This window comes from Emys orbicularis, chromosome 2 (genome assembly GCF_028017835.1).
Source record: "Emys orbicularis isolate rEmyOrb1 chromosome 2, rEmyOrb1.hap1, whole genome shotgun sequence".
Taxonomy (NCBI): Eukaryota; Metazoa; Chordata; order Testudines; family Emydidae; genus Emys; species Emys orbicularis.
Window position 1 is genome coordinate 228,203,449 of NC_088684.1, and position 12,626 is coordinate 228,216,074.

The window sequence follows — 12,626 nt, forward strand, 5'->3', positions numbered from 1 at the left end:
AGTAAAGCTGAGATCATACCAAAACCCTGGATCCAAACCCCACTGATTTTGGGGTAAATCAGTCTAGAGTCTAACTATAGTTGGCAGCTTGGGCCCATCTCTGTAAGTCACAAAGGAAAAACAATTATCTTCAGACACTTCCAGCATACCAACAGACCACTAATGTTCACAATGGGATGGATCATTGTTATTGGACTAAGTATTTTTCATTTGAAATTTGTTTTTGGGCGTGCCTGACCCCGAGACTCCTATATCCTATCCATCTCACTGCTCTTTTGGCAACAATTTAATGCTCAAAGGCTACTTCCAGTTCTCATGAAATAAAACTAAACATGGTCACTGGGCCACTAGCTATGGCTGAAAATACATAGCTAATATGTATATAAATATGTCTGAGCTCAGAAAAGATTGATTGGAAGAGCAGATTAGAGCTGCTTGCTTTTGGCGCTCTTGTCCCTGTCCCCCTATTTTCTCTCTTCTCAACTTTGCAGTTTAAAAAATGGTACCAGGCACTGCAAATTTGCTTACAATTCGGCTGTCTAATCTAAATTTTAATATAAAATCAACTTGACTGCCTCTTGAGAGCTGGGGCCGAGCCTAGCAGGGGATATAGCAGTTACCCTTGAAGTGTTATTGCAGTTGAAGTTCCAGTAGGATGCTTCAAAGGAAAATCAATTGTTCCTCTCCCAACTCAGTCACAGCTCTCTGGAGGCAGTTGGGCAGCTTTTAGTTAGGTTAGTAAATTTAACCTGCAGCTGGGACCAGGTTCCCAGTTTGAAGGAAATCAGGAAAGTGAGAAAGGGAGGAAAGAAGGATATGGCAAATGAAACAGAATGGGTCTATACTGGGTTTTAACTATTTTGTAAGCTGTGAAAACAGTGCAAGCAAAGATACCATCATAAAAAGAGGGTAGAAATGGGAGATCAGAAGCAAAAGATTTCTGCCTGCTTATTCCCCCTTTTTTCCATCCTGAATTTCTTATTCCTTTTCACGCAGACGTGATGGAGCAAGCACGTTTTATTATGAGCATCTTTGAGCAAGACAAAGCAAGAAGCAGAGAGAGGGTAGGACTACTGTTATCTCCTTTATCAAAACCTTTGGGAAAATCTGATTGGTGCTACTTCCTGTCGCTTATTTGTTGAAAAGCAACCAATACATCAATCTATACTGGTGTATCCAAAATGAAAAGCATCAGTAAAATTTTATAGTTTTCTGATTGAAAGACAGAATTGCAAGTCTCTAAAGAATATTACTATAACTCATATTACTTAGCCAAATTCCATTTTTTTAAAATTACATTCTGCCTAGCTAAATTTCTCCCATAATTTCAATTGGATACAATGTTATTCTTCACTTCCTCTGCAAAACTGTTGTTTCTGGCCGCTATGCTTTTTTAAACAGCTATTGTTATCCACTCTAGAAGTAGCTGAATTTTTTTCTCTTTTCTATTGTTTTGATATAGTTTTAGCATCAACAATACAGAAACAGCCATTAAAGCACTGGATTAGTGGCAATAATGTTACAGGCATCAGACATTTAAAAATATATATATAAATACATTCTAGCAAATACATTTGGTATAACAATGGCCATACTGGGTCAGACCAAAGGCCCATCTAGCCCAGTACCTGTCTTCCAACAGTGGCAAATGCCAGGTGCCCCAGAGGGAATGAACAGAACAGGTAATCATCAAGTGATCCATCCACTATTGCCCATTCCCAGCTTCTGGAAAACAGAGGCTAGGGACACCATCCCTGTTCATCCTGGCTAATAGCCACTGATGGACCTATCCTCTATGAACTTCTCTAGCTCTTTTTTGAACCATGTTCTAGTCTTGGCCTTCACAACATTCTCTGGCAAGGAGTTCCACAGGTTGCCTATGTGTTGTGTGAAGAAATACTTCCTTTTATTTGTTTTAAACCTCTGCTGATTAATTTCATTTGGTGACCCCTAGCTCCTGTGTTATGAAAAGGAATAAATAACAACACTTCCTTATTTACTTTCTCCACACCAGTCATGATTGTATAGACATCTATCATATCCCCCATAGTCATCTCTTTTCCAAGCTGAAAAGTCCCAGTCTTATTAATTGCTCCTTATATGCAAGCTGTTCCATACCCCTAATCATTTTTGTTGCCTTTTTCTGAACTTTTTCCAATTACAATATATCTTTTTTGAGATGGGGCGACCACATCTGCATGCAGCATCCAAGATGTGGGTTTACCATGGATTTATATAGAGGCAATATGATATTTACTGTTTATTATCTATCCCTTTCTTAATGATTCCCAACATTCTGTTCACTTTTTTGACTGCCAGTCCACATTGAGTGGATGTTCTCAGAGATTTACCCCAAGATCTCTTTCTTGAGTGGTAACTGCTAATTTAGATCCCATTATTTTATATGGGGTTGGGATTGTGTTTTCCAGTGTGCATTAATTTGCATTTTGCATTTGGTAACTTTATCTGAAATGATTAATTTGATTCTGAGACCTAGGGAAATTAACGTCAAACAAACTCTCTGTCCTTACAAAAGTATTTATAATACACAGAAAGCCCTTCAATATTTCACAATGTGCAACATTTGCTTTAGTTAAAATAGCTGCATTACGGTGGATTCAGTAAATGAATAATAATCATTAAGCTTGCTCAGCATTTTTATGGCAGGCTTGCATAATGTTGTTTGTTTCATGTCAGGTTTTCATCAGCCATATTATCTCCTTACGTATCTTTTCTTATTTTCCTCCCAGTGTAAACACTGTCTGAACAAAGCAAATAAAAACTGCTGCGGAGACCACCAACTTAAAATAGATGCATATACTAATTCTCTCATGAGCTACAAGGTAACTCCTGGAATGAAGGAACCACATGATCTGGGATTAGTAATGGGGTCTTTTAACCATAATGTGGATCAACAGTTTGAATTCTGCACCATGCCTTAACAACTGTCTACCCCATTGCAGTCTTGGCAAAAAGGCCATGGAATGAATGGGTATGGAGGTGAAGTATCCCCTCAGCCCAGGAGAGATGATTTCCTAAGTCAGGGTTTAGACCAGGGGTGGGCAAACTATGGCCCATAGGCTGGATCCGGCCCGTGAGCCATTTTAAGCCGGCCCACGAGCTCCCACTGGGGAGCAGGGCCTGGGGTTCGGCCCCAGTCCGGTGCTCCAGCCAGGGCGGGGGCCGCACCACGTGGCTTGGCCCCATTCCGGCGCTCCAGTCAGTATGCCGGGTCGGGGACCGCACCACGCGGCTCCCAGAAGCCGCGGCATAGCCCTACTCTGGGGCGCAGGGTCGGGGGCCGCACGGACTCACTCCAGTGCTAGCAGGGTCGGGGGCCGCTCCACGCATAGAAGCCAGAGAAGGGACATGCCACTGCTTCTGGGAGCCACTTGAGGTAAGCGCCGCTCAAAGCCTGCACCCCTGAGCCTCTCTCCACGCCCCAACCCCCTGCTCCAGCCCTGATTCCTCTCCCACTCTCCAAACCCCTTGATTCCACCATGGAGCACCCTCCTGCACCCCAAACCTCTCATCCCCAGCCCCACCTCAGAGTCCGCACCCCTTCCCACACCCCTGCCCCAGCCCTGATCCCCCTCCCGCCCTCCGAACCCATCTGTCCCAGCCCAGAGCACCCTCCTACATGCCAAACTCTTCATCCCCAGCCCCATCCCAGAGCCTGCACCCCCCCAACCAGAGCCCTCACACCCTCCCGCACCTCAACCCCAATTTTGTGAGCATTCATGGCCAGCCATACAATTTCTATTCCCCGATGTGGCCCTGAGGCCAAAAAGTTTGCCCACCCCTGGTTTAGACAGATCATGAAGGGTTTGTACCTTTCCAGCAGAAAAAGAGTAGACTTCAATTTTCAATGCTGTCAGATTTTCACTGAAAAAAATATAATGCAACCCACTGCATATGGTCTGCACATTGAAAAGCTGTATCACACAATGTTATATGCCTATAGTAGGATTTCTTACTTGTTAGATAAATAAAACCCAATGTTACTATTATTCTGTTGAGAGAACTCTTTTTCAGGAGGGGAATTCCTTTCCTGCTTCAGCTAGTGCATACAAAGGGCACTGTCAACAAATCATTGTCTACCAAAAAGATTTCCTTTGCAGCTTTATTTTTATGGGCCTTCTTTATTGACCCTGGCTACATCTCTATCAGAAAGCTTCCTTTCTTTCCATTGCAGTAAGATCTGAAGCCTCAAAATATATTTTAATATCCTTGAGCAGAGAATAGCACATCACAGGACAGGAGGGAGAGGCAGAACAAAAGAAAAATCTCATCATAGAGCAATCCAACTAGCCCAATAGTTGTTCTCAGCAACACGGAGGTGACTATTTTATGGTCACCCTCTCATCCACAGCTACTTCTACCTATCCCTCCACTCCCTCTGTCAAAATAAGCACAAATTGCCTTCACCTGGGAGTCTGTGCAGAAACTGAGCTACTAACCTTTCTTCAAAAAAACAAACAACTTTAAAGTTTCAAGCAGTGCTCTACCTTTATAATGCCAGAAACTTTAAAATATAAGTATTGATGCGTTCCCCCCTCCAACTATTGAGATCTGCTTAAGTCTCAGTTGTGAGATGTATGATCATGAGCTTTGTTGATAGCACCTGTACTGCATGAGTACTGAAAGGGCACAGAGCACAAGCTAAACTCTCTAAAACTTGTCCCAGCATACACAAGGATCAAAGTAAAACCAGCAATAGAATCTCTTGGGGGCAGTCTCTTCTTTGGCTGGTCTAAAATTTTGGACAGGGACCTAGAGGGGATGTCTCCAGGGTATTATAAAGGCATTAGAATATAGAGATGGAACTGAGGCTATATATACTGGCTATTTGTTGATAAGTTGTAATCAGGGTTCTGAGGATTTTGCTGCATAATAGGACCAAATTCTGTAGCAAGCATCTCCTAAATTAGGTGGTAAGTAACTTATTGTATCTGCATTAAATATCCTTCATTCCCATCTGCCATGGCTGCCATGGCATAGAGGGGCAAGGCTATGCTGGGGCGAGGACTAGCAATGCTTTAACTCAGTTCTGTTCATGTGAAAAGCTGGAGAGTTAAAGACAGCTGCAGGTAGATTTTAGCAGGCAAGATGACACACACACACAAAAAAAGTCAGGTTCCTGGCTGCAGCAAAATAGCAAATTCCATTAAAAAAATTCAGCCCTCTTCTGTGTATACATTATGATACAGTCTATAATTGCATGATCTACAGGACCCTGTAGATGCATGGGATGTATAGTAAATAAGGCAGAGGGTTGTAAGAGAAACAAGGAGATTTCCCTGTGTTTAAGGCCTTGGACTGGTACCCAAGTGAGCTAAGTTCCATTCTTAGCTCTGCCACAAACTTTCAGTGTCATATAGAGTCACATTAATATAATGCACATGTAGGAGGGGACTGAATTAAGATTGCACAGGCAACCTTAACTCTGTCATTTCCTAACTTTGGAGTGTTTGACTCTGCAACCTTAATGTTCTTTTAATTTTTAATACAATATATAGTATGTTTAAGGCATAATATACAGTGTAGTTTTCATATACTGGTAGATTACTTAGGGACTCTAGCATACATAGAGCAGTATATACAGGGGCGGCTCCAGGCACCAGCGCACCAAGCACGTGCCTGGGGCGGCAAGCTGTGGGGGGCGGCCTGCCGGTCACTGTGGGGGCAGTAGTCAGGGAGCCTTCGGCGGCATGCCTGTGGGAGATCCGCCGGTCCCGCGGATTCGGCGGCGGGTATGCCGAAGGCGCGGGACCGGCAGACCTCCCGCAGGCATGCCGCCGATTTCGCGTTACCAGCCGGACCTCCTGCAGGCGCGCCGCCAAAAGCCGCCTGACTGCCGTGCTTAGGGCAGCAAAATACATAGAGCCGTCCCTGAGTATATATCCACATTTACTTTCTGTCTTTGTTTACTCACAGTTTTCTTCTCTCTCCATTCACCGATTGAAAGGGATGTCACAGTTATAAAACTCACAATTTTGAAATCCTTCAATTACACTTCCTTGAATGCCACTGAACAAAAAATGAAAAGCTAAGCAGTCCCTGCTGCAGCCACGTGACTTTCTTCCCTTGTCCTTATGTGCACTACTTACTTTTACTCTGCTCTAATTTCCTTTTTCTTATCTCCTACAACAGATTAGGAGGAGACTCCATTTAAAAAGACAGTGACCTCCCAGTGTCAGAAATTTACCAGATTACATAACCAACAGTTAGGGAAACACACAAAATTATTTTTAGGGTCTGACCCAAACACCATTGAAGTGAACAGAAAGATTCCCACTGACGTGAATAGTTTTTGGATCTAAGCTGTCTGCAGTTCCCCCAATTATTTTCCAAGGGCATTACAATGTACCAATTACTACATTAGTGGTGGCAGGTTGGCCTATACAGCCCTTATAGAGCACTAATCTAGAAAGAGTTTAGTTAGCTATTCAGTGTCAGATCTCCATTTTTTAACGATAGACCAGGTTCAATAGGTTTTTTCTAGCTGTAGTATTTAGTGGCTGTTGTAACTCTAGTGATATAATTATTCCCCTAGTATACTGTAATTGAAAACAAACAAGAAACACCCCAATGAGTTACTTGTATTTGGATCACTTACAATAGTGGTCCTCCAACTTTTGTCTCCGTGGAGTAATTTGTTAGAGAAAGATCCTCTCCAGATCATTCCCCTTCTCAACATTCCAATCCCTCCACTGTTTTGTTCTCAAGGTATTTCCTTCTGTCAACCTCTATTATTTCCCTTTATTTGGCAGTCATACAACCAGCAGGCATTGTTTACTTCCCCTTGATCACCAGCATTGCTGTATCTTATCATTAAAGACCATGTTCACATACTTGTTGCCTAATGCTGCTGGATGCTAATAGCTCCAAGTTCAGAATAACCAAGTAATCACACTAGCGAATGTAGTTTTTTCAGGTAACTGAGAATGTACTGCTGTCCCTGAAAACTAGATTAAAAGGAATTTTTACTCTCAAAAATAAACAGCTCATTTTTATAAGTTAATGAAATATCCAGTATGTATAATGAGTTTTATTTCTGTCTTTTGTTTGTTCCTTGCTGCATTGCTTCAAAAGCATTATCTAATGTATTCATCATCATGGATGGCCATATATTCAACTGGAAGTTTTAGAATAAACACATTTTTTTAAAACTAAATAGTCAGACAAGTGTATTGTTCTTTGAGCACCATTTTGAAGCCCCCTTTTTAAGGAATAAAGTGAAAATGTTAGTTGTTTTCATTTACAAAAACAAAACTGGATGCAAAACTCTTCCTCCGAGGTAAGAGTTTCCAGTCATCTTGTTCTAATCATGAATTGGGGCATAAATTAAACTGTGTACATGAGGTTTCTGGTGAGTTGAAGCTCATCACGTCTCCTGTGGTGAAGCAGCTATTTCCACAAACTGCCTTCATGATGTAATTCTCCTGGAGTCAAAAGCTTTTGCATTTACTCCAGTCTCACTCCTCTTATAATGAATAAAAGTAACATATATATATATTTTTTTAATAAAGAATATCAGGCACCTTATTCAATGGAAAAATGTTACTGTTCCAAGGGTTTATATGTGTAGGTTAGTCTTCTACTCTACTGCTAAAAAGCTCTATTTTAGAAATATAACCTATTTTCTTGGTTACAGTCAGGTCGATTTTCCAAAAGAGTTTCACGTTTTAACTGGGTTCAGGGATGTTTGTTATTGAACAAGAAAAATGTTACTTCTCTTGCTAGTTTTTATGTCAATCCTCTCTGGGGACCATCACCTTGCTGTGGTGAAGGGTCTTGCGTGTTCCAGTGAACCTCAGAGCTAAGTTGTCAGGAGCTTCATGTTCCTGGAAGGGTCTCCCAAGGCGAACAGGTCTGAGGGGAGGTCCCAGACAAAGCACGGTCCAATCCCCCCATCCTCAATGGTGGATCAGGTGGAAGAGGGTCCTCAGATTTCAATGGCTGTGAAAGCAAATGAAGGCTGCAGCAAGTGGAGATCTCCAGTCATCTCGGACTTTCCCAGCCACTGAACCTCACACCTCCAACTTGTCATGATAGTGTGGTCGCTGTAGGCTCACCTGCTTCCCCACATTAAAAGAAATCACATGCAGGATTCTACCATGGGAAATAACTTTCCAACCTTCCAAGCCCTGGGGCAACAGACTAGTGGTGACGGGGACAGGATTAGTCAATCTGGCAGTCCCTAGCCATGAATCTGCATGTAGGCAGCGGTAGTTAGATGGTCGTCTGGCACCTGGACTGAGACAGGCAGCTACTATCGCGACTGAGCAGTCCTCTTTAGGATCCCCTTTGCTCACCCTGCATGGGAAGAGGGATAGAAAAGGTTCCCTAAACCTAGGCTGTCTCACCCACTCCTGGGTGGATTACCTGGTCCAGTGGGATCACTCTGTCTGCAGTCAAAGCTATAAGACAGTGACTTTTGCTACATGGAATGTTCGCACCCTGATGGATAACAAAGATAATGTATGGCCAGAAAGAAGAACTGCTATTGTCACTAGGGAACTTGCTAGATATAACATCAGTGGTGCTGCCCGGAGTGAGACAAGGTGCCCAGATGAAGGTCAACTGAGAGAAGAAGGCGGAGGCTACACCTTTTCCTGGAAAGGAAAATCTGCAGAGGACAGGCGCATTTATGGTGTCAGTTTTACAATTAGGAATAAGTTTGTCAGTCAATTTATAGAATTTCCGGTATGAATCAATGAGCATCTGATGACTCTTCGTCTTGAGCTCAGCAACAACCAGTCTGCTGCTGTCATCAGTGCGTATGCCCCAATGCTTGATTCTATTAAGGATATCAAGGAACAATTCTATACAGATCTTGAGAGAGTCTTGACCAACATTCCCAAGGAGGACAAGATCATTCTCCTTGGAGATTTTAATGCTAGAGTTGGGCGGGAGTCAGATCTCTGGAATGGCACTATCGGAAAAGAAGGAGTAGGAAAGGCTAACTCCAACAGCATCTTCCTCCTGAGCAAGTGTGTAGAACAATGCCTGATCATCACAAAAACCCTCTTTAGACAAAGTGAGAAGTATAAGACCACCTGGAGACACCCTCGCTCCAGGCATTGGCACCTTCTTGACTATGTTACTGTTAGAGCTCAAGATCGTAAGGATGTCCGCATCACAAGGGCCATGCATGGAATCGATGACTGTTGGACAGACCATCGCCTTGTTAGATCAATCGTGAATTTCCAGATCGCCTCAAGGCATCGCAAGCAGGCAAAATCAGTACAAAAGAAATTCAACGTCAAGTCCCTTGAAGATATAGTGACTCGGGAGAAACTTCAGCAGTGTCTCCAAGAGAAGTTTATTGCTACCGCTGATAATGAAAATTTCTGGAAAGGATTAAAGACTGCCGTTCTCTCAGCATGTGCCGAGTCCATTGGCTGTATTACCCGCCATCACCAATATTGGTTTGATGAGAATGATGCGGAGATTCAGGGCCTGCTTGACCAGAAAAGAAAAGCTCATCGCATGTGGTAAAATGACATATCACACCAGCAGAAGAAAGAGTCATACAGGCAACTCAAAGCTGAAAGCCAAAGGAAAATCCATGATATCAAAAATAAGAAAAGGCCAAGGAGATTGAGCTTTATGCTGATAAACATGACATGAGTAGTTTCTTTCAGGCAATAAGGGCCATTTATGGCCCGTGCTCCCATGGACCCACACCACTCCAAGCCCAAGACGGGTCAACGTATTTTAAGGACAGCAAAGCCATCAAAGCCAGATGGAAAGAGCATTTTGAGTTACTCCTGAACCGTGAGTTAATGGTCTCTGATGCCACTATTGAATCTATACCTCAATGACATGAAAGAGAATCTCTTGCTGACCTCTCCCACCCTCGAAGTAGTAACACAAGCCATTATGCAAACTAAGAACAACAAGGCAGCAGGGCCAGATGGCATACCAGCTGAAGTCTACAAGTATGGAGATGAAGAACTGGTAGCGAAACTCCACAAACTTTCTTCATATCTAGTATAATGAGAAGATTCCAGAAGACTTGAGAAATGCTAACATTGTTACAATCTTTAAGAAAGGAGATAAGTCGTAAACTATCGAGACATTGCCTTGCTATCTACAGCAGGGAAAATTCTTGCCCGTATCCTCTTAAACCGATTACTTCTCCTTGCTGAGGAAATATTGATGGAATCTCAGTGTGGTTTTAGATCATCATGCTGGACAACTGACATGATCTTCATTGCCCGCCAAATCCAGGAAAAGTCTCGGGAGCAAAATTAGGACCTTTACATAGCTTTCATCGATTTGACAAAGGCCTTTGACTCTGTCAATAGTGAAGCCCTGTGGAAGGTGCTGGTCAGATTTCGCTGCCCTCCAAAATGTATTAAGATCCAAAGGCTACACCATGATCAGATGACTGCCACGGTTCTCTGTAATGGCCTTGAGATAGAACTTTTCATCATAAAAACTGGGGTTAAGCAAGGATGCATTATTGCCCCAACTCTGTTTTCCATTTATTTAGCAGTCATTTTGGTCCTCGTTAAAGATCACCTCCCCAGTGGAGTTGACATTCAGTATAGAATGGATGGGCGGCTCTTTAATCTTCGACATCTCTGCTCGAAGTCTAAAGTCTTCAGGGCGTCCATTACTGATCTTCAGTATGCTGATGATTGGGTCATACTCGTGCACACTGAGAATGACCTTCAGTCCATACTGGATTTTCTTGCACAAGCTTACCAAAGCCTAGGACTCTCACTCAATATTGAGAAGACTAAAGTGCTCTATCAACCTGCTTCAGGCCTTGCACATGACCCACCACAAATCACCATTGAGGGTCAGACTTTGGAGATAGTTGAGCACTTTTGCTACCTTGGTAGCCAACTTTCTCAAAATGCAAAAATCGACAGTGAGATCCAGCATAGGATCCAGTGTGCAAGTACTTCCTTTGGGAAATTGCTTCGACGCGTTTTCACGGACCGTGACCTATGGCAGGACACTAAGATCCAGGTCTATAAGACAATTGTTGTTCCTACACTCCTCTATGGATGCGAAACCTGAGTGACCTATCAACAGCAACTCAAGAGTTTGGAGAGGTATCACAAACGATGCCTCCGGAAGATCCTTCACGTCAAGTGGCAAGATTGCCGCACTAACGCCAGCAGCCTTGCTGAAGCCAATGTCACCAGCATTGAAGCAATGATCCTCATGCACCAACTTCACTGGGCTGGACATTGTATGAGGATGCCAGACTCTCACCTCCCAAAACAAGTCCTCTACTCTCAGCTTACCCATGGTCAGAGATCCTGTGGTGGTCAGAGGAAATGCTACAAAGACACACAGAAAATGTATCTCAAGAAAACTGATGTGGACATCACAAGCTGGGAAGAGCAAGCCACCAACCGACCCCAATGGCGCCATATCCTCCATCAGACGGTGGCCTGCTTCGAGGAGAAGCGCCTTGCCCTCGAAGATGAAAAGAGAGAGGAGGAAGGAAAAAGAAATAACCGTCTCCCAGCAGGCCACTGGCCTGCTACAAAATGTCTGTACCTACTGCAGGTGGATTTGCAGTTCCAGGATCGGACTCCTGAGTCATGTCAGGACCTATATGTAAATCCGTGGTAGAGATCATCCTCGAAATCGAGGGATCGCCGATCATCATCAGTTTATGTCAATTAATATTTTTTTTTAATTCTGTTCACATCCATCAAGAGTTACAACCTAAATTAAGGTGTGTCCAGCATATACATACATTCTTAGAGTTGTCACTTGCATTTGAAGTTGTGCTGCCTGGCACTTTTTTGGAAAAAGCTCCTAAGTTTGGAGCCTGAGAGAGTTCTCAGAGTTGACATGTCACAGAGGACGCGATTTGGGCTTGATATCATTGCCCTTTCTGCCAGGTTACGTTCATTGCATAATAGGATTTTACAGCACATGCTGAGGAATTACACAAGGCTGTACAGAGGATTATTCTTCCCAATTCATCATTTGAATCTGCATGAGCACATGCTGTACACAGAGTGAGCCTGCTCACTGAAGAGAATTATAGTAACACTGTGAGTTGGAAAATTGTAGGGTTTAACCTTTTCACTGCTAACATTTTATATAAAAACACACAATGTCGTATAATGTTTTGGCCAAATCTACTCCCTACAGCAAGTCCAGGGGTTAGCACAATTAGAGGTGTTCAGAGAAAGATAATTCCATTTGGTTTTGTTCCTATTCAGAATGAAAACCAAAAACGAAATCCACAGCAAAAAAGAGACTGTCTCCATGGCTAGCTGTCCGTCCCCAAACTATGGACTTTGTAAACCCTGGGATGCCTAAATCACTGGCAGTCTGCCTGGCTGGCTGCTCCTGAGTCATGAACCCTGTAAACCAGGGTCTCTGTTTTCAGGGCAGTGGCTGTCTCAGAGCAGCCGTGGAAGTCCTGAACAGCCCTTAGGGAAAAGGTTTTGAAAGCTCCATCTGCAGGCTCAGATTAACCAAGATGACTTGGTGCATCTTGGTGGGGGGGGGGGGGGGGGAAGGAGAATCACTCGCTGAGGGGGTCAGAACTACCCACACACACACGCCAACTAAAATCATGAAGGCCAGGAAGGAGGTTGGGTGATGCAGCAGGAAGGCCCTGCCTGCACAATGCGGTG

At 43.4% G+C, this 12,626-nt stretch overlaps 1 protein-coding gene across 1 annotated transcript in view; it reads right to left on the reverse strand.

The window, feature by feature from the left end:
- The window catches only part of KCNH8 (potassium voltage-gated channel subfamily H member 8), a 378,517-nt gene that overhangs the window by 220,476 nt on the left and 145,415 nt on the right, over positions 1-12,626 (reverse strand). The gene's annotated exons all lie outside the window — the stretch shown is intronic.